General features: G+C 45.9%; 1 protein-coding gene and 1 non-coding gene across 3 annotated transcripts in view; both read left to right on the forward strand.

The window, feature by feature from the left end:
- The window catches only part of Epac (Exchange protein directly activated by cAMP), a 514,493-nt gene that overhangs the window by 72,709 nt on the left and 418,769 nt on the right, over window positions 1-23,015 (forward strand). The gene's annotated exons all lie outside the window — the stretch shown is intronic.
- Window positions 4,682-4,867, forward strand: LOC142573457 (U2 spliceosomal RNA). The gene has a single exon (XR_012826323.1). It is a non-coding gene; the product is annotated as a U2 spliceosomal RNA (small nuclear RNA).

Consider the following 23,015-nt stretch of genomic DNA (forward strand, 5'->3'; position numbering starts at 1 on the left):
CTATGGAAAAATATATCTTCAACCATAAAGCGAGAGGAAAGCGTGGAGCACATGTGGAGGCACCTTCGTCGCAGGCTCCTGTAGGTGCCGCATGTACGTCCGATCCATGTGCGCTTATCTGTGTCGCGTTGAAAGCAAGGCACAGGTGCTCGCGCCGTTCTTTTAGGGACGACGTGACCCGGTGAGGAAAGCGACAAAGCGTAAGAAAGGCGGAGTGTTAGTAGTATAAATGTGAATGTCTCATGCTCACAAAAATAATTTTAAAACACAATGTGTAGGAACCATCGACGATAATAGTCAGTGCAAGTGAATATCCCGAACGAAAGGAAGGAACAAGCGACCCAGCGAACGAGTGTTCTCCTTGCCGAGTCCGAACACCGACCGCCGTTCGCCGACCACCAACCAACCACGAGAGCGAGCGAAAACGGCAAAAAAAAGGGGGGACGATTCGTTTTTGTTTGTTTCTTGAAGAAGAAGCAAAACGTAGCTCCGATTTCTGTCAGCCGTAAATAAAAAACATACGTAGAAATATGGCAGGAGAATAACAAAGGTAATGGAATACGGTGAGAAAAGCGATAATACTGCAGCTGCGGCTTGCATGCCAGGTTCTGAAACGATCGAAATTGTAATCGATGGACCCCGCAATCGATTCGAGCGTTGCAACGCGTGAAGGTACAGAAGGACTGATGCCGTACGAGATGGAGTTTTAAGCTGGAGAAGATATATCGGCAGGTGCGAAAAAGGATGGTCAAGGCGATAGAAGCGCGATAAGGAAACGCGGAAAAAGAAAGGTCGTTGAAAATCAAACCGCGAAACCAAACACTCGCTCAGGTGGCGTGCAATCCAGATTGGCCTCCTGGCGCACTTTAGATATTGCAAAGGTGTTGCTATGCGACAATCGTGTCCTGTCTGCATGAACTCATGACTTTATTTTGGGACGGCCCATGCGCACGCTATATGCAGTTGTTCCTTCTTCTCTACGATTCCATCGGGGGTGCGATCATATAGTGACAGATGTGTATATCCTGAAAGCTTGCGCTCTGTCATTATGCGCTCTTTCCATGAATCTTCACCTTGATAAAAAGCACAGGTCATGCATTTGTTCCGCGAATTTCTTTGTTGCTCGCGATCACTGTTTTGTAAACATGGTGCATAGTACGACTTGTTCCTCTTAGTTTTGATTTTCTTATTTATTTATTTCTTCATTGCGTGGAGAATACATAGCGCAAACTAGCTTGATCACGTGGATTGATTACTTGTGTCAAGGCGGACGTCATATGCACGAGAACACGCAATATCTAGCTATATAATCAGAAAAAGGTTCACTAATTAGCCAGCTTTGAGGCGCATGTCGTACTTGCGAAATTGAAGTTGTGCAGTCATATTTGCCTACCATAAATTCTAAAATTAGCAGCTCTTTCGTGTTATGAGGCCTTAGAATCTGATACGGAGCACATTGGCATTCCAATTAATAGTTTTGCGAAAGCGAGCATCAAGCATTCTAGGACGATATTTCTGAACCTTCAATGCATCTTCAATCAATTTATGGGGACAAACATTGTTAGAGTTACTGCTAGCAACATGAGTTCACAACTGCACCGCTTCAGTTTCGCGTCTGCTGAATGTGCCGTAACGGTAATAACTCTCAAGTTTATTAACAATTTTAACAAATATTCCACCTTGTTATTCCGATTTTTGATGTAGTGTCTATCCACCTCTTGAGATAATCCGCATGAGCCGACAAAATAGCGTTACACGCTCATGCGATTTTTCAAACATTTCTAGGAACGAAACAGAAAAAAGAAGGCAAGCTCCACTACAATTGACGTCTAGCTAAAGCGAAGCACTGTTGTAGCGATAGGATCATGAAACATTGTGTGTCTATAGGAAGTGTAGTTTAAATGATTTTTATGCAGTTATTGTAGACAGGCTAGATTCATATTTACATGCAGCAGGTCACATGTATATTGTTTGTTTAGAGAGGGAGCAAATAATAAATGAAAGGCAGGGAGGTTAACTAGGACTGAGCCCAGTTGGCTACCCGACAGTGGGGAAAGGGAAAAGTGGAGGGAAAGATTGAAGGAAGAAGAGAAAGTCCATTAGGGATATCGATCGGTCACTCAGTCCGGATCACAGACGGTGACTCAATCCGGTAGCTTTCAATTATTGCAGCAGCGCTTTTGTGGCCTGTTGTAGCTCCAATAGACGAGGTCATGGTCCCAAGATCTTGTTCAAGGTGAACGGTTTTCTATGTAACTGATTTAGAGCTGTGCAGACGTCATGTCTTTCATTTTCAAAAGATGGGCAGCAGCACAGTAGATGTTCGATAGTGTCGTGTTGCACTCGCGGTGTTTTTAGCACACTAGCATAACGTCTGCAGCTCCCGCAGACGTTAGCGCCACAGTTCCCTCTTGTCACTGTACGAAACTTTGTGCTTGAAGCTCGTAAACTACTACTTCACTGCGCCGCTTCTAGATGGCGCCATCCGTTGAACGCTTTCGGCGTTACAGATACGTGCGAAGAAGTGTCTGGAACTCAGCAAGAAAGCTTCGCGCTATAGAATTGCGGCAGCTACCATCCCCACTGAGCGGGCCGTGATGCGAAGTATTAGCCGTTTGGTTAGAAAAAGCGTTGCCACGAATTGCGTAAATTTTCTGGAGCGAAACGGCGGCCGCGTTTCTGAAGTGTTTACGAAATGGTCACATGTGCAGCGGGAATGGCACAGTCTTGCTTGCGAAAACACGGAAAAGGCGGGAGATGTCAATGCAAGACCATGAGCAAAACGAGAACGAGGTGAAAGACAGATACAAGGTTTCGACAAGTGGACTTGTCTTTTTCAAGAACTTGTCTAGGAAAAGTCAACTCCACTTGTCGAAACGTTGGCTCCGGCTTTCACGTTGTTTTCTAGTCACCGTCTTGCTAAGTAGATTAAATGTTTTATTGCATTGATATGTTGGAGTTGCTAGTGTACATTACGGTACGTTGACATAATACGTTAACATTAAATTATTTCGCATCCATTTGTGCATTGGTTTCTTTGATTTGCAGTGTTCACGTTCGGGGATCCGTTTTCGCTCGGATAGGGCAGCGCATGCCTCAGACGTCCGAGACGCGTAACGACGACAAGCGGCCTCGACACGCTGACGCTTGAATTCCTAGAACTACCTTGAATTGACACTTGACACTTGAATTCCTAGAAGCTTCTTGGGGTGACGCATGTTGGGGGGAGAGAGCTCTGTAGAGCGACGTAGAAACTCGACGCAGCTCCCACGGCGCACTGAAGCACGAAGAAGCGAGCATCTTACAGAGTAAAGCAATGAAGGGGGCTAGTTGGTGAACGTTCATGGTTATACTGCGCTCAGTTTTACAAACACGATACTAAGGAAGGACAGGACGTGGACGGGCGAAGCGCAATTGCGCTTCGTCCGTCCACGTCCTGTCCTTCCTTAGTATCGTGTTTGTAAAACTGAGCGCAGTATAACCATGATCTTACAGAGGTTTCTGACGTCACTTACACGCGCCTGGGACGTCTAGCGCCAAGCGTCGCCTAGATTGCAAGCCATCTAGGGCTAACATCAGAGTCAACAATCGCCACTTCTGGGCAAACTCCGGCGTGCTTTTCCGGGAAGCCGAGAGCGGATGTGTGGAGTGGTAATTCATTGCGTATTATTTCGCCGGCACTTCGAACACTATCTTCTGGATTTGCCCGCGTACTTATAGTGCACCATCTTCGGCATCGACTCATATTTTTGGTTAGACAGATGTCAGTTGACAGGAAAAGATGAGCTAAACTCTAGAAGAATGCTTCTCGTTAAAACTCATGAACCATTCCATTCTGTGAAGGTGTATGACCAGCGAAGCCGTTCAGCACACGACACAGAGGTGACACAGAAATTTGCCGCGATAGCGTTAAGCAGACCGTGTTGCAGCAAATCCGGCGTGACAAAAAAAAAAAAAGATTTTCAAACCACCCATACCCAGCCCATTTATGCGACGCAAGGAATTTACTGAAATTATTGAATTTCTCAAACTAAAATACGTGGAAGAATCGTAAACTACGACATACCACAACGTACAGACATGATAGCTATCGAAATTTGATTATGAGAGAAAACATAATTCCGTTACGCGGAAAGTTCAAAAAAAAACTTTTCTAGCGTTTCTACAACTCACGGACCGGCCGCGGCGTCTGCCATCTGCGCACGCCGGCGCTTGGGTGCCTCGGGGGCCGCGTAGCGGCGCGCCCGGTTCCTTGCAATGCCTCCAGCTGGCGCTCACCGCCACCGCATTACGGCCCACGCGAGAGGCCGCTTTTCTACAACAAAACCCGCCTTCGTGCATATCGTTTGCGGCCAGCGTTTTCCGGTAAACATTACGCTTTCCTACGCTCCAGTGCTTGGAAGCGCGAGAAGCAGTCACGAATCTTTGAATGCTATTGCATTCCACTCTTGAATGCGAAGCGTAAGCGTCCTCCAAATTCACCGTAATTTACTCATTTACCGTAAAAACTCATTTACCGTAATTTTTATACACATTCGCGTGGACGACGCGACTACCGCCCCGAGGAGTCGCAGGAAACTAGACACGCGTGTCGTTTCGATGGTGCCGCCACCACGGGAAAGCGGGAGGAAAGTTGATACGCAAGCGCTTGCAACGTCGACAAAGGGAGGGCGATGCGAAAGTAGCCGTAGCCGACGTCGATCAAAGGGTAGTATGTCTTCTTAGCCTAGCATCTTATACGTTATGCGTCTATAATACCCAAGGTATCAAACACATTGTTGCAAGTTGGTGGAGTGCTTGAAGCCTCCTTCACCTCCGCTGCGGGTCGGCCCGGTGAAGCACTATCTTCGGGATCGGCCCACGGTTTTTGTAGACGTACACGAAAACTGCGCGGAAACCTTGGCAAAACCAGCTACGCTGTAAAAGGAAAGACCCTGTATATAATGCCAATAAAAAGTGTCCGACGACTACGATACTCCCTCAAGCGAAATTTAACCGTAGCTGGGTACGCCTTTTCAGTTCGCGATATACTGAGACAAATAATTTGAGAAAGAAACCACCGCATCAACTGGCAGTGGGCCAGTGCCATCAGCGCCTTCGCAGAGAGACACTCCATCAGAATAGTCTGGACCCCAGGCCACACAGGTCTTCCCGGCAACGAGGCGGCGAATGCCGCTGCCCGCGCTTCTTTCCTCCGGGCCGCTGCCCCTTCATGTCCTGTGTCGGATCCTGGCAACTCGAGCCTCTCACGCTACAGCGATATTCTCGATTATTATCGCACTTCGCGCAGACTCTACCCTAAGCCTGCACGCGGTTTGGCGAAAGCGGACGAACGACTACTACGCCGCCTTCAGACCAATACTTTCCTTAGTCCGGCGGTCGCCCGGCACTTCATGCCGGAAATCTCAGGCACGTTCCCGACTTGTCAGGTCATCACCGATACCTTTCACGTTGTGGCTTCGTGCCCCGCCACTCCACTCTCCTTTTCATCCCCTTTCCCCATCCCTACTAGAGAAGCTTGGGAGGAGTACCTGCTCGGCTGCTCTACCTTGGAAGCTCAACGTTCCTCGGTGGCGCGCACCCGGGCAGCGGCCATCTCCAATGGCGTCCCGGAATAGGGGCTGCCACTCAGGCGCACAGCAAGCAACTCTCTTATTAACTTCTTGAATAAAACGTTTCTACTACCGCCATTCGCAGAGAGAGTAACAGTATGACAACGCTGGTATGATGAGTGGCATCGGAGGCAGCTGCGGAAGAAGACAACGACGAACGCGCGAACAGGTGTACGAGTGCGTTCACGTGGTTACGCCGAGGGACGCCGACAAGCCAGCTGTGGTAGAAGACAATGACGAACGTGCGAGAAATGGTACAAGCACTAGGGCCAGTATGGGAACTCTGGGATGGTGAGCGGCATTGGAGTCAGCTATGGAAGACGACGACGAACGCCCGAGCTGTGATACGATCGCATTCGCGCGGTTACGCCGAAGATTGCCGACGCTCTACTCAGGAATGGGCGCCCAAGAGGTTCGCTCTAAAGACGACTGCTAGTAGAGATTGTCAGGGACAAATTCCCTGTCTGTAGGTTTTTACTGGATCACGCTTTTTCGCACTATTTATTAGTCACAGTATCAGCTATTTTGACAAAGGCACAAAATTAACCCAACTTCTTCCTCAACAAAAAGGCTATAACATTAATTTTCTATACAAGATCAATGTTGTTAAGTATAAATCGCCAACTTGGTTTGCAGCATGCCTACAATAAAAGAGCAACCGCTCGTCAAACGACAAACATGTACTAAATACTGGTCGTGAAAACTTTGAGTGAATCGAAAAACTACGCAATCTGGGAATGACGGATAGGAATGACGGATCTGCTTTAATGTTAAATTGTTGAGACTTGCCAATTTAGACCTTCCCCAGATATCGCGAGAAGTGACGTCCAATATTTTAAACAAGCACTGGATAGAAAAAAAAACAATAAAGTGTTGACACTGATTCTGCCAGAGACCCGTAACGATAAGGGAGAGGCTGTAAGGTTTTATTGATTGCTGCTGTTTCTACCGCGACGGCTTACTGGGTGTTCAAGAGCCTAGGTTTACTGAAAAAATACAGGAATGTTCGCTGCGACCTCCTTTTTCTTGTCTTTGCGGTATCCAAGAAATGGAAAAGTCTGCTCGTACCGATGTCTTGAGTGCCTCAAAACCCTCAGGGAGACACACGAGATAAGTGTCGCCTGCGACGTCTACCAGTATGGAATGCGGGTGTCACTTCTAACAAAAATTTCAGACTCCATATTTCACTTGCTTAGCACTGATGAAAACGCATGTTGGTGCTTGGCAAGAACAACCGTGTGCGCACATTGTAAAAAATAAACGCAACTGCACAACTATGTAGCAGTGCGTGCGTGCGCGTGCGTGCGCGTGTTTGTATGGGCGTGTGCGACTACGTGTGCGCGTGCGTGTTTGTTTGCGTGTGCGTGTCTGTTTGTGGAAGTGTGTGCGGGCGTGCGTGTACGCGTGTGTGTGTATATGTACGTGCGTGTTTGTGTGTGTATATGTGCGTGTCTGTGCGTGTGCATGCGTGCGTGTTTGTGTGTGCGTATGTGTGTGTAAATTCATGTGTTTGTGTGCGTGTGAATGTGTGTGTGCGTGTGTACGTGCGGGTGTCTGTGTGCATGTGTTTGTGTGTGTGTGTGTGTGTGTGTGTGTGTGTGTGTGTGTGTGTGTGTGTGTGTGTGTGTGTGTGTGTGTGTGTGTGTGTGTGTGTGTGTGTGTGTGTGTGTGTGTGTGTGTGTGTGTGTGTGTGTGTGTGTGTGTGTGTGTGTGTGTGTGTGTGTGTGTGTGTGTGTGTGTGTGTGTGTTTGCGAACGTGTGTATGTGCATGCGTGCGCGTGTGGGTCCGTGTGTTTGTGTGTATGTGTTTGTGGGAGGGGGAGGCGGTCTGTGTGCCTACACATGCACACACGTGTGATCATCAAACATCGCAATTTGATTTGAGATCTGGGTTGTTGCAAATCTTGTTCTTCGCTTGTCTAAAGTCTTGTTGCGTTCAGGGTCTTAAGATATTTAATATAAAGACGAAGCCACCAGCTGAGCAGCATTCTTGAACCTCAGTGATGGCCTTATCTCATTTCGATCTCGCGAATAATGGCGCTTACTCTGTAAACCCTCAAACAGCATCTGGGGACGATGCTGTGGTAGGCAGAGGAAACGATGAATATATAAAGTTGTTTTGAGAACTGCCACGCATGGGAAAGCAGCGGCGCCGTTTTCCCATCCACTTGCTGGGTTATTGCCGTCCTTGGTATCTTCGTTTGTTGGCTTTATTTGATAAAACCGTCGCACGCCTAATGCGAAGGCCTGGGTTAGTGCCCCACCTGCAGCCAGTTGTTTCTTCATCGAAATTGTTTCACGTGAATTTATAACTTCTTTAACTCAATAAGTAGAAGTAATTTCCCCTACGCTGTCCTTAGTAGCATTGTTGGTTGGCTGGTTATGATATGATGGATAAAAATCGGGCCCGTCCGTTTCCTTTCTTTTCGTTCATATATATATATATATATATATATCGTAAGAGGGCAACAAGGAGAAGACTCCACGGACAACACACGGGAATAGCTTGTGCTTACTAATATAAAGAAATTATGAATGAATGGGATTGAAAAAGGATGGGAAGACGGCGTTGTGGCAGCTGAATTGCTAGAGCATCGCACGCGTAATGCGAAGACATGAAATCGTTCCCCACGTGCGTCAAGTTTTTTTTCATCCACTTTCAATTCCGTTATTTATGATTTCTTTATTTCAATTAGTAAGTACAAATAATTTCCCTTGTGCTGTCTTTGGTGTCTCTTTGTTGGTTCTCATGAATAAAAATCGGGCCCCTCGGTGAACCACCTTCTCTTTTACTATATATATACACACACATCACCTGTTCGCCTTTACACACTTCACAGACGTATTTTTTCGACTTTGGCACTCCTAGAGCTAGAGCCAACGCATTATAAATCTTCCTTGCTCTGGGCAGGACGAAAACACACGGGACACTAGTGCATATCGAGGTAGATTTAGCAACTTCTTCATTTATGTCATTTTTATTAATGGACGCAAAAATAAAGTTATTTTCCTGCAATAGCGTTTCCACTACCTGTCTCTAGAGTACAATGCAAAGCGTTTTATGTCATACATTAAACATAAAATTCCCGTGGCAATCATACAGTTTGTTGGTTCTTACCAGTTATTTTCATGGGCGACTCCATAATGTTCCATCTCCGAGCGGTTTTTAGGGCTATGTAATGTTTAAGTAAGCTGTAAGCGATATCAGGCTACATAAGATATACGAGGCTGTAATATGTGTCGGCAAACAATGCGCGCATTGCGCTTCTGCAGGCTCTTTTACTGAAGGTGCTTCGCGTCGTTTCGCCTCACTTGGCGTTTCGAAAATCGCTCTCCTCTAAAGTTATCTAATCGGGCGGACGACGCGTGTCTAGTCGTGACAATAGGGGTCGTTGATGTTGGGCAGGCAGGCGTCCTGCACGCACACTCCTCGCGGTTTGGCAGCCTCGACGCAGTTCATGTCCACGCAGCGCACGTCGGGCACTTCGGTGCAGCATCCGGTGCAGCGGCACTCGTCCCAGGTCCCACACGTGCACTGGCCGTCCAGGCAGCCGTGCTCCTGGCACCAGCTGGCACACGGCCCGGACTCTACCGGGCAAGCTGCCGTGAAAAAGAAAAGGATTTGTGACACTGAGCAATGCGTATAAGTAGATCGGAGCAGTTATTTCTCTCGACGACGCTGTGCGGTAGTGAGTCAGAGAGAGAGAGAGAGAGAGAACAACCTTATTGAAAATGCCTGCAGAATCGGTTAGGCTCCCTCCACGCAGGGAGGACAAGCTTTTACCGCGACGCGGCCACTACGTCAGTCTCGTGCGTTGTGCTCCTCGAGGTCTTGGTCCCTCGCTACTTCCGCGGGTCCGAGAGGGCCGGCGCCCCCTTCCTGGGGGTGCTGCCCCCCTTCACCTCGGTTTCGCGCGGTCGTTGCCTCTCTAGAGCTGCCGAGACCTGCTGGACGGCCTTGAGTTGTGTCTCTTGATCATAGCTCCTCGTTGCAGCCTCTAGCTGCGAAGGAATCGTCGTCTTCTCGCTGGCTTCTCGCGGATTTAAGCTACAGTCCCAAAGGATGCGAGCCGCGGTGGCTCTCTCCTTCGCGCACAGTCTACACACGTCACGGAACGAGTTTTAGCCTGGGCTGAAGTGACTATCGCAAGAATGGACACGGGACACAAAAAGGCGACAAGGACAAGCGCCAGCGCTTGTCCTGGTCGCCATTTTGCGTCCCCTGTCCACTCTTGCGCTAGTCACTTCCGCATGGAATACCAACTAGCCCCGTCTAACACCCTGTAGCCTGGGAGCCAAGTCGCAATAGACATGCCACTGCGATATCCCTGCTCTCGGCACCACTGATGCCTCGTACCTAAATCGTATTCGCGTAAGTGAACCTGTAAGCTCAGTATGCGGACAATGCTCCGGATACGAAAGAACGAGCTGCGAGGAGCAATACCTTGTGTATATCGAAGGTGGTTATCGGAGATTAATAAATCATAAGCACGCATGAAAAAAGCGCGCGCTCTGGAACGCGCGTGCGCTAGAATTAGATTACGCGAAATGAAGTGTCTGCAGCGATGGGAAGATGTGAAAAGTCGAATATTTTAATGCCAAATCGCAATAAAAAGGGCGTTCTTGGCAGAATAGGTCTCGTGAAGTTACAAAACGTTGTAACAATGTATGCGTGAACGAAAGCTTTTGTAAAAATAAAGCTTGTAAATATAGCGCAGAATCTAGAAAAAGAATTCACTTCAAGCTTGGTTGCAAATAAGGGGAAAGAAAAAAACTGAATCACGACTGCATGGTCCGCTGAAACGCTCACAAAGGGAGGAAATTATGTTGAAATCGGTCGCTGCTAGTAGACGAATGAAGACGTAGAGCTGATCATTTCGACAAGAGCATACTACACTTTCGCTGCGAGCCAGATATACGCATTGATAAAACCCCTGAAAGTTTAGGAAAGTAGGGTTGTACCATTGTTATTAAGCATGTACCAAAAGTGCCATGGTATACTTATAAAGAGCCTTATATACAGCATACGGCACTACCAACTGAACTTTGTTCACAGCAGTAAGTATATGCACGTACTTGGCGCATGTACGCTTGGCGGAGTGAAGGCACTAGGGAGGACGCGGCGTAACGCAGCGCAACGCGGTGTCGTCTCGCAGATCAAACTCCCTAAGGGTGAATTCAGTACCCTACAAAGAAAACTATGTATAGCTTACGACAGATTCAGCACCAAATCTCTTATCAGAAAACGCCTCCGTTGTTTCTCTTGAGGCACTGTCACTGCTTCTCTCGAGAAATTTTTACTGACTATATCACGGCTCACAACCACAACGATTAACATTCGGCCGCTTAGAAATCGAGCACCGTCATTCTTGCTTAAGTTTTGCGCTTGCTCACTCGTTCCTCGTTGTCGGCTCCACGTGACACCACGTCGCGTTGCATTCTTTTCTGGCGCATTTTAATCTGTAAGATACGCGTGCACCCATTACACGTGTAAATATTTCTTTTTCTGCAATAAATTAACTTACTTTTCAGTGGCGTTTGTTCGTCTCCCCGTCCCCCCCCCCCACCCTCTTACCACACCATGTTCCCCCTCACAAGCCTTCACAGCGTCTCGATTTCTTAACGCCGCTCTAATTCAGGACAGTTCTCTTCGTCCTTCTTCACACCAATTATATATTCAGTGAATAGTTTATCTGATTCATTCATTGGGCTTAACGTCCGAAATCAACACCGGGGGCCACACGAGACGCGCCGTCGTGGCGAGCTCCGGAATAAACTTGATCACGTGGGATTCCTTACAGTATGCCCCAAATCGAAGTCCGCGAGCGTTTCTTTTAGGCTGCGTCTCGATCGAAATGCGTCCGCCGCGGCCTGAAATCGAACCCGCGACCTCGTGCTGAGCAGCATAGCGTCATAGCCGCTGCACCACCGTGACGCGTGATTGAAGTACTGGATCATCGCGGGGAATGTAACGCTTACTAGTGTCCGGAAGGCGCGGCGCATCGGCAGCATGATCCTATTTGACGAGAAAAAATGCGAGTGGTTCGTCGGTCAGCGTTGTTGTTGGATCGACGACTGTGCTCACTCTCGGGGACAACAGTCTGTGGCAACGAAGGAAAACTTTACGGAGGCAAAGCGCTCGCTAGCGAGAGCGCCGCTTGTACATGTAGTTCCACATTGTCGTCCGCGTTAATATCGTCTGAGGAAAAGAAAGACTTAAACACCTTGTTTACAACAGCAAAAAGAGACAGAACACACCACCGAGTGCTCAACTTCACTTAATGCGACCTTGCTAGTCGCTATCACGACGAACTGCAGTTATAGCGAGGGCACATTCGGGCCGAAGTGGGCGGTCGGGCCTGCTCTGGGCGCTGTCATGTTGTCAACGCCATAGTACGTTTCCTTTGCCGCTGAATTCGCTGAAGTTTCATTTCTGAAACGAACACTGCTTTTTAAGTATGGCTGACAATCATCCACGGTGCTGATACAAGGCGATTTGGTTTTCCCAATGTTAGGGGGGTCTGAGATTTTCGATCATATTGAAATTTAGAGTGACTTAATGTACGTGTTTTGTACTTTACGTTATGTGTGCGATTCAATCGATCTTCTATTTTGTATGTGTAGAACAAGTATTAATTGCAGTTTGTTAACAAAGGCAGTTTGCATCGATACGGCGCTACCACTGACAACCTCTGTGACAAGTGCAGGTATGCAGTATCCCGGTGCTATGTGCGGCCAATTTGTGTGGCGGCGTAAGCGTTGGACATCCGTGCTTTCTTTGCAGCGAATCTGTCATTGCTGATAGATACTTTGATGCATAGAACGCGTGCACAAACCGACAAGAAGTCAAGCGTCTCGAGTCATTCCAAGAGAAGTAAAATTTAGGTGCTGAAGAAATTATAAGTGTTGCGTGTCGGCCAGGAGCGGATCAGGCACGGTTCCGACACTAGACGGTGTTTATTGCCCGGCTCTTGCGGTTGTGTGATTATATCGGGAATGAAGAACATATCACACTGAGCATGGCCTTTTTAAGCACTTGCTCACACATGCACATTATATGGGATGTGGCTGTCAGACACGACAACAATATTACCGGGCTCATTGCCTATTATGTCTATTGTAAATTCTAATGATATCAACCAATCAATCAATCAAAAAACTTTATTCCATCCACAAATGTGTTTTTTGTGGAAGACGAGGGCTCGAAAAAAAGTGGATCTATCCACTTTAGAGGCTTCGAGCCCCCGTTTACATGGCATACAGTGACAGCGTGGAAATACAAAAAATGGGTGTACACGTTGAACAATGATAATTCTCTAAGGCATTCATGAGAATAAATTAATCAATGCTTTATACAATTGTAACACTGCAAAAAAAATTACTCGGAAATCTGCAATAACATTATACATAATGGGTAGCGTTCACACAAAAGAAATGCATCAATCTTTCGCAACAAAAAATGCCTTGATTGCACGGTTCCCAGTTGTTTCTAATTTCATTCCGTATTGCTGAAGTTGGTTTAACAGCTTTGGAAGCATGTGACAAAGCATTTGTTTTGTTAACATAAGGCGCGTAAAGGGCATTTTCCAGATATCATCACTGCGTGAATTATAAGACCCTGTGAGTGGAGTCAACTCTGAAAATGTACGTAGAAGTCCGTCTGTATATTCTGGTTAAATTTAAAGGGTGCAATTTATGCACAGTTACAAAATTGTATTTTATAAATCGAAGTTTTGAGTGCGCAGATTTTTCAATGCATGCAATGGGACGAAGTGCTTTCTTTTGTAATATTAGTAGCTGGTTCCAGTTTGTTAATGTTGTTGTGCCCCATACTAAACAGAAATATTTTAAATTGGAAAAGAATAGTGCGTTATAAATATGAAGTTTGACAGCTGCTGGTAAGTGGAACTTGAATTTCGCCAGAATTCCTACTGTCTTTGCAATCTGCGCAGCAACGTGGTTAACATGGATGTCCCAAGACATATGCTTCTGGAAAACTACACCAAGTGACTTTACCGAGTCAACAATTTCTATACGTGAATTCCCTAAGATTAGATTCAAAGTGTGCTTTTGTTTTAAAGCTTTTGTTTTATATATGTTAATTTCAAGCGAGCTTATTATGCTCCACTGGTGTAAATCGCGGAGAGCTTCATTAATATTACTTCGAAGAGCTTCATAATGATGACTGCGAAAGAAATTGTTGTATCATCTGCATAAGTTATATACTCTGCGCCGTAGTTACCATGTGTAATATCATTTATATAGAAATTAAATAGAAGCGGTCCAAGTATTCTTCCTTGGGGGACACCTGAGGTAACTGCTTTGCACAGAGATAAATTTCCCTGAATGCAAACACATTGCATTCTATGTTGTAGGCAGGATGTTATAAGCGCGAGCGGTGTGCTTTTAATTTCATATAATTCCAGGCTGTCTACCAACTGGGAAAACCGGGAAAACTGGGAATTCTCTGGGATTTTGAGTAGTCTGGAAAAACTCAGGGAAAACTCAGGGAATTTGTGCTCCTATCAGGGAAAATTATCTGTAATTTTATTGAAAGGGAACGAAAGTCGCGGTAATGCTGGCTCGAGCAACAGAGAGGAATCCTAACTAATGGTCTTTGACGCCGCGTCGGCTGGAGGAGTTGCCAGTGTACAGTCGAGTGACTTTCCGGACGCCAGATAATTCGGACGGCTTCGCGGCACAACTACATACCCCATAGGGTTAATGTATAAGAACGTCTAAAATTTCGGCCACAAGAACGCTTCACCGTCTGATTTTCCAGAATTTTCGCCGTAACCGCAGGTACGAAACGGCACTAATCAAAACCACCACCGCCGTCATTTTGATGACCTCGTCGCCTCGTCCCTGCACACTCGCACGCAGATCCGCCTGCAGCCGTAGCCACCACCGCGGCCTAGCTGCTTCGAGGTTCGGTAATAAGCTTCTTGCCGTTCTGTGTCGTGTTTTTCATTGGAAGAATTCGCCGCTGTCAGCAATGGCATCGATACCGCCTTTGTGGTCATCGCGATTGGCTTCGAAGTTCGGAAAGCACGGCGCGTTGCATAATGCCGGTTCCCGAAAGTCAGCTTCGTCTCATTACAGTAATGTTACGCTGTGTCCCTGGCGCAGGATGCAGTAGGGCCCTGTGAATCGCGAAAGGAGCTTCTCTAAAAGTCCGACGTGACGAGTGGGCGACCACAGGAGCACGAGCGCACCAGGCGAAAACTGTACGTCAGGTGGCGAGCGTTGTACTGACGCTGATGAGTGGTTTGCGAGGCCGTAAGTCGAGCACGGGCAACCTGGCGTGCATGGTCGGCGAGGGCGATGGCGTCGCGCGCATACTCGCTTGTTGAGATCGCAGCAGGAGGAAGTGCCGTGTCTAGGGGCAAGGTCGGTTCGCGACCGTACAGTACATAAAATGGAGAAAATCCGGCGGTGTCGTGCCGGGAAGAATTACCCAGCACCTCCACCAGATATGTTAAGTAGGAAGACGCGGACGAAAAGCCATATACAAGTATATTTATAGGGAAATTACACAATTAAAGGAATTTACACAATTAAGGGAATTTACACAATTAAGGGAATTTACACTTGGCCAAGAGGCAACAGCACGCCCTAGCCTGCAATCGTCGTCGTCATCTTCTCACTGCTCGCCTCTTCGTCATTGAAAATACTGTTCCGTATCAGTATCGTAGCTGGAGTCCGACGCATTGGACGCTTTCCAAGCGGTACGCTACACACTCAGATCTCAGCCGTTCCAAAAAATCAACTATTCCCTTGGCCCACTGCTGCTCTATCCTTCTGCTTGCCCTTCTCTTCCTCTTCTTTCACTTGCGGCGTTCTTCGTCGCCGTTACAATGTGTTTATTTACTTGCATTGGTCAGGCTGCTGTGTACTCAGTGGACACCATAGTGGCAGGGGCGGTAAAAAAGGAGGAGGAGGAGGATGAGGAGGAGGAGGAGGAGGAGGAGGAGGAGGAGGAGGAGGAGGAGGAGGAGGAGGAAACAACACGTGAGGGACGCACATCGCCACAGTGAAACTTGTCCAGAACTGGGGCACACGGTGCGTCACAACGGCAGGAATATATGTTTGACGGGAAAATGTGATGATTTCGCATTATCAGCTTAGCGGTAGCTATCTGCAGTTTAAGCGAAGCCTTAAAAAGCAACGAGTGATCACTTTTATTTTTCTTACAGTAATTTTCAGCTCTTCGAAAGCCACCCTTTGTTTTTGCATAGGGAGCCGCCATTATTAAGCAATGTGGCGCATAGTCGCACGGCGCGAACTGCGGCAGCCCGCATTATACGTTACGAGCATATGCGCTCACGTGAAGGCCTGCATGCCTGCTGTTTAGGTGAAGAGGGAGTGCTTCCAGACCACAGAGAATGGCAGCGGCTTAATGCCGATGACTGAGTCATACTGAAAAAAAAATAAAGCAGACTTTTGCTACTTTAGGAATCGCAATGGAATGTCCAGCGAAGCTGCTTATTTGGTGGAGTGGAGCTTCAGTATAGACCGCAAGTATATCACATCGTTCAAAACGTTGCCCGTGAATGACTACCCCTTATGAAACCGCCTTTGTATATATATATATATATATATATATATATATATATATATATGCGTGCGTGCGTGTGTGTGTGTGTGTGTGTGTGTGTGTGTGTGTGTGTGTGCGTGTGCGTGTGTGTGTGTGTGTGTGTGTGTGTGTGTGTGTGTGTGTGTGTGTGTGTGTGTGTGTGTGTGTGTGTGTGTGTGTGTGTGTGTGTGTGTGCGTGTGTGTGTGTGTGTGACTGTTTCCAGTACTTGTCAAGGGATTTGTACAAACACAGTAACTGAACCAAACACAGCTAATTTCACTAGGTCATTGGCCATGGTCCCCCCTTTCTTCTTCTGCCCTTCGACTCCGATATTCGCTAAATTTCATCTCTTTTGCGTTCTCAGTTCCCACAGGGTAGTGGCATAAAATTCCCTTTCTTCATTAAACACTACACTTATGAATCTCCCATTCACTTGCATGCTTAATTTACTGAAAAGACTGTAATTATTCCGCACACTTTGTACTTTGCCTACACAATCCCCCGAAATCTGCCCCTTAATTCCGGCAGAGATAATCAAGTTATTCATTATGCAAAAAAAGAGGTGAAGCGTGCAGACAGGACACAAGAGTAGAGAAGTGGACAACACGAACGCCGACTATCAACTGAAGGGAGCAGTGACGCGAAAAAAGAAAGAAGACACAAAACTCATCTACGCAAGCTCAGGAATGGTATCACCACGTGTCAGTCGGGTACAGGTGCCGGTCTACGTGAGAGATAACTGTTAAAGTACTTACTCTCTTCCTTATGTAAAGTAATCGAAGGCTGACTCACGCATGCACTTGCACCATTATAGATATGCCATTCCTCTACCATAATACGCGTAATAATGCATAATGAATCCTTACCAACGAGCTCCGCTTTCTGTCGTTCTAATAATCAAGTTATATCTTGTTTAGTTCTCCGAAGACACCGGGGAAACGAACTATGAATTCGTGCGATCACATGAAAATATGAAAAAAACCCCAAGTGTTCAGTAATTATTAAGGGCGCCTCTAATTAGGCCACCAACATGAAAATTTCGTCACAAATTGCACTTAGTATGGCGCCCCTTGCGGTAACATGCGGTAACCTACTGTTACATCGGGAGATTTGGGAGCATAGGTGATAGCGGCCGTATGCAACATTTTCTAAAACTTCAATAATATTTTTTTTTACAATAGTTCGATTTTACGCGGCAGCAGTTAACTTCGCGCAGAGATATGAATTGAATGGAATTGAGTTTATTTCCATGTTGAACGCGGGAAAGCCCAAACAAAAAGTGAAATTATTTCAATGCCGTAGCCTTCCGCCGATTTTCGCTAAATTTGATTTCGCTGGCATGTGTACTTGTGTGAGATCAACGCGCTAAATCATGCGCCTCTCGTTAGACCTCCTCGTAACGCTCGAGGGCGCTCGCATACGTAATGTGTCGCCAGGGTCCCATTTATGTCACTCTCTTTCGACCTCGCCTACACATTGCCTGACCCTTTCTGCCATGGCACATAAAGAAGCTACCTCGGTTATTTTACCGAGTACACCAGGCGGACGTTCATATCACGCATGAAGAAAAAAAAGACGAGTGTGGCAATAATTATTTTAACGCTAACAACTAAGCCAGGAACACAGAAATTTCGTAACAATTGCAGTGAACATGCCCGACATTTAGACAAAATGCAATCTTTTTTCTAACGCAGAGTTCTCTTGGTACCCAGGCAAACATAAGTGAAAACGGCAGCATGACACTTTCGATCACCTGCTAAAGTTTTTTTTTTTTTTTTTTACAAAAACAGTAATTGATGCACATGCGCTTAACTTTGCACACGTATTTGAGATAGCATTTCCGTTCAGTGAAGATGGCCTTGCTGGATTTTGTAGATACTCCAGGGTATTGGAAAAAATGTTGCGCTGCTCATAAAACATGCTCATAAAGCTCCGGAGTACTTGTATATGTAATTGGTTACAAAGCCCCTAATTACTGCGCATATGTTGAGTTTTGCATACACATTATCCTAAACCTTTCCCATAGTTTGCCTGAATATTGCACCGGCAAGGTGCAATAGTCTTACACCTTGCCGAATTCAATGTGCATAAGAATTGGCTAAAGAAGCTTTAAGGCATACATTTATTGTAAGCATTCAAACAAGTATTTCGCTAGAATAGCAGCTTGGGGCTTGTTGGTTTTCCATCCTGCTATTAACAGCGCAAATGTAGACATTTTGCGCTGTTAATAGCAGGATGGAAAACCAACAGGCCCCAAGCTGCTATTCTAGCGAAATACAGCGCTTATGGTGTCTTCTTGTCTCGTCTCTTGTCTACATTTTGCGCTGTTAATAGCAGGATTCAAACAAGTGACGAAGTAATTGGGACATTGGACCTTAAGCGAGACATTCATGTTGCGTATCCACTATACGTGAACCAAGTCAAGTCAAGTTTATTGCAACAATCATGTTGGAATTACATGGTAATTCTATTACAGCAGGAGGTCCCATAGTTTTGAAAAAAACTGCCAGGGGTACCTCCTATGATTGCATAAATACGGTTATTGTACAAAAACAGCAAAGAAGTACGGTCATGTGAACAATAAGAATAACAACTAGGCAAGTTGATTATCAGTAACAAGAAATTGAATACACAAGTTAATGGTAATGATAATTATTGAAAAAACATGAAAACTAATCAAAAGCTTGTGAACAAGCAGAACACTAACGAATATTAACAATAATAATCAACCCGACATGAGAGACCAAACTCGTTGCATTGTCAATAATATTAATTACTTATACAAAACAAACAGGTATAAAGCAAAATGACATACGTATTGGTAGTTAATTTTAAATTAAGATGAGACGGGTAATTCCTTAATGCGCGCGCGGTGCGCATGGTGCGCGCGGAGAATGTATGAGCGTTGTGTGATGATTTATTTTGAAAGGTAATGCATTCCATATTGCTATGCCAGAGAAGAGGGCTGTGAACTTGCTGTGATTCGTCCTTACGGCAAGTAAAAGATTACTGCGCAGGCAAAAGCGCGTACTGTTGTTGTTACTAATGTGTTCAGGATCAATACATTCAATGAAGATGGCGTGTTTGATGAGCTTATATCCAATTATGGATAGTTTCTGACAGCTGAAAAGCACGAAAAGCAGCTGTCGTGTGCGAACATTTAAAGTAAATGCGAAAAGGCAAGCTAATATCTGCCACAGCGAGTAGTTAAACACATACTATTACGCTTCGCCTCCGTGAACATTCTAACAAAATGTGCAAAGCATGTTCACGGCCCACATTTCGTCGAGCGCACAAAAACACCAATTGAAAGAAAACTACAGTCGCAGAAATCTCCGAGACAGGATCGCAAAGCTTTCGTACGCGACGCTATCGCAATCTCTGCTCAAACTATATTGCAGACGTTGGTCTTTTTATTTTACTTTAGTTCATTACTTTCGCCTTTCAATGTTGCAAAATTCAAAATTTTCGAGTAGCTACTTGTGCACTTTATGGTCTTGTTCTTGTATTGATCCTTGTTTACATTCTACAGAATTTCGGTTGCGTTGATATAGCCTGTATTCGACACTCTCGAGAAAAAAAAGCTACGGAATTTCTGCCTAAACTTTTGCAAGACACGCCATTGATTTAAAACGGAACTCTACAGAGCGACCACCAGCTCCACTCTTATGGCGAGATTTACAACGGCTTCATAATGTCGAAATAGCTTATTTATGATCCGCTGATAGGTTCATGAGAAAAGAAAAATGTTGCCTAAAAAATAACGCGAGTTCCTTGCGCTGCGTGCATTTGGCTTCGCAGACGAGCAAGTGTACACGAGCGACAGGTACACGAAATGGCATACAACTCCTACACCCACGGCCCGATGTTATCGCTATCGGGGCGGAAAGCTTTCAGAGACAGACTGGTATAAAAAATAAAGCGAGGGGCAGAATGACGGGCAGTCTGCCGACGTCGTGAAAGGACAAGACGATCGCGATGGAATATGGAAGAGCACTTACGCCATTGGGCCGCCCCTGAATGAAGGTGTAGAAAAGAACGAGGAAACCAAGAAATGCGTTATTTCTGCTCGGGCGACGGCAGCGAATCGTCGTGAATGATTCACGTCTCTGTTACTGTTTCATGCGTGCGATCAGAGACGGAACGGCACAGTCGGTCGTCGTCTACATAGGCCGCGGCACGATTTGTTACAACGGAGGTCGTGCACATCAGACCTCGCAGCCGTTCCGCTACTTATGTATGCATCCTGTACTCTGTGGAGGTGTATTACACGTGTCGGTCGGGACATAAGCTCCAGCAAGAGGACATGCGATTGACGCGGCGCCGTGTATAGGCTCTGCAGCGCGGGTTACGTAGAGTGTGGTCATTCTGGCACCCTGGCCATAAGAGTAATTGCAGTGGAGAGCGCCGCCATAACTAAGTGCGGAATTCGTGAGAAATAAATAAATATAGTTGTTCGTTCCAAATACGTTAGTCTCTGTCTTCGATGTACTACGTCAGCACACACTCAAAAGCGAACAGGTCGAAAGCGCCTGGAATGCATTGTTGCGCTTTCGGGTTTTGCACGAATTTGTAACAATCGCTTAATTTCAGATTCCGAAGAGTATACATATAAGACTAAACGGTGCTAAGAAATTGGCTATAGCGCCGAGCGTAGCACTTCAACGTAATAAAGCGTGACAGGCGTTGAGATCAACTCGTTTTTTGTCTGATCACGTTTTAGCTTATGCTGACGTTACGAGAGCCCGTTAAGAGAAAGGCGCGTGCAATTAAAGAAAACTCAGTTTCTCTCGTTTCTGAGCGAGTCGAAATTGCTTTAATTCAGAGCGCACATTCAAATTTACGTGCAACATTATTGCATTAGTTAGTGCGTAAAGCGGAACTGAACCGCCGCCCTGAGTAGTTTCTAAGCCGAGAGCGCACTGCTGGTTTATGCTCATTTAACGGCGATTGTAAGGCAAACAAGTAAGCTTACCTATTGCAGCACAAGCCGAGAGTACAAGTGCTTGCAGTGTATTCATTGCTGCAAAAACAAAGTTGCACGTCAATTCATTGAAAGTTGCGCAACACTTATGTATTTGTATGTATTATGTGTGGTCACCTTTCCAATTGACCGCAAAGAGTTGCGCAACTTTTCCTTAACTAGGAGCGTAGGAGCGTAGGAGTCTCTGTAAGAGCGTAGGAGCGTAGAAGCTTTCATGAAGCCTGTGTTAACGCCAATACCTTGTTCCTGAAACGGTGGGATATAAAGTGCAGAAATTGCACAGTGGGCTATTAGGGGTGCAGTAGTGGAGGGCTCAGGATTAAATTTCAGTACCTGGAGAGTTCCGTAAAGTGCGCTAAAATCTCACAGTATGCATTCGACTGGCCGCTTTAGAGAGTTATGAAGCTCTCTTGTGGAATGGCACACGGAAACACGGGAGCTCGTGTTTCCGCGTGTCTCATTTTTTTTTGTTTTTTTTTTGCCCTCGATTTTACCAAGCGCTCAACTACTATACCGTTCAAGATGTACCAACAAGCCCATTTCGCCATTCTTGTGGATCCATTTTCCTTCAGCGGTAACATCGAGTGCTCGGAACACGTTCACCCGGTTCGCTCGGAGCACCGCGCTCTTGCTCAGAGTGTTGGGAGGGGCTGTCTCCTTCGAGGTGTGAGTGCGTCCGAGATGCGGCAGAATGCCGACCACGTGGCTACACCGCTTGCTCTTGGTGCACTTGGCGCATTCGGTCGGGGCAAGCTTTCTCCGGCTCCAATCTCGATGCGCATCGCTGAAGAACGAGTCGGAGCACCGTAGGAACCAGTCGAGTGTACCTAAGTACACGGATGTGTTTTATTTATTAACAGCCCCCGTCCCCCTGTCCTTATCGCAATACGACCGTAACCTCCGGGAAACGAACCCGCAACCTCGTGCTGAGCAGCCACCACGGAGGGTCCGCGTTATTCATCAAGGTCCAGATCAAGCTTACTAAACGATGGCGCCTCTCCTTGGTCAGTAGCGCCTATGTTATTTCGGGAGAGTCAAATGCAGGAGGCACAGGGATTCGTTGCGAATTTACCGTATGGTTGTACCAAAGGCGGTGAGACTGTCGCATAACATAAGGCCTTCATTTTGTCATAAGAATCCGTCACAGAAAATTGCCGAACTTGCGCATTGTTGATGGCTGTTACACCCTGTCCACATATATATACAGCAGACTTTTCGCACGACCGCAGTAAACAGTTTACATTTTATTATTATTATTATTATTATTATTATTATTATTATTATTATTATTATTATTATTATTATTATTATTATTATTATTATTATTATTATTATTATTATTATTATTATTATTATTATTATTATTATTATTATCTTAAGGTCAGTGGAACTCTCCAATCAGGTAGACTGGCTCAGATTCGGGTAGATTTCAGAAATGTGTTAGGGGTATATGAATTTAGACACTCCCAATTATGTCAATTAGATTAAAGCGAGTAGAACTTAGAGATCCTTTCCCGAGTAGTTGTTATGATAGGACAAAAAAACACTAATCTAAAATAGGCGATGTGACAAGAATTAAATGATCGACGATATTAACAATGATATTGACTGGAATCGCGAATCATTTTCTGTGCGGCGATGTACGTATTCTTGAGCACGCGTTCCAGCACGGAAGCTCCAAAAGACAGCAGCACAATAATGGTTCACTGACAGTCTTAACTGCCGCAGTGTAATATGCAGGGTCCTTTCCCTCAGGAAGGAGAAACGCAGGCAGTTCAGTTAGCATGCAGTGATAAATTGGTTCTGATCTACTGCATAAGTGCTTATAAGAATAAATTGCCA

Source organism: Dermacentor variabilis, chromosome 2 (assembly GCF_050947875.1).
Source record: "Dermacentor variabilis isolate Ectoservices chromosome 2, ASM5094787v1, whole genome shotgun sequence".
Taxonomy (NCBI): Eukaryota; Metazoa; Arthropoda; class Arachnida; order Ixodida; family Ixodidae; genus Dermacentor; species Dermacentor variabilis.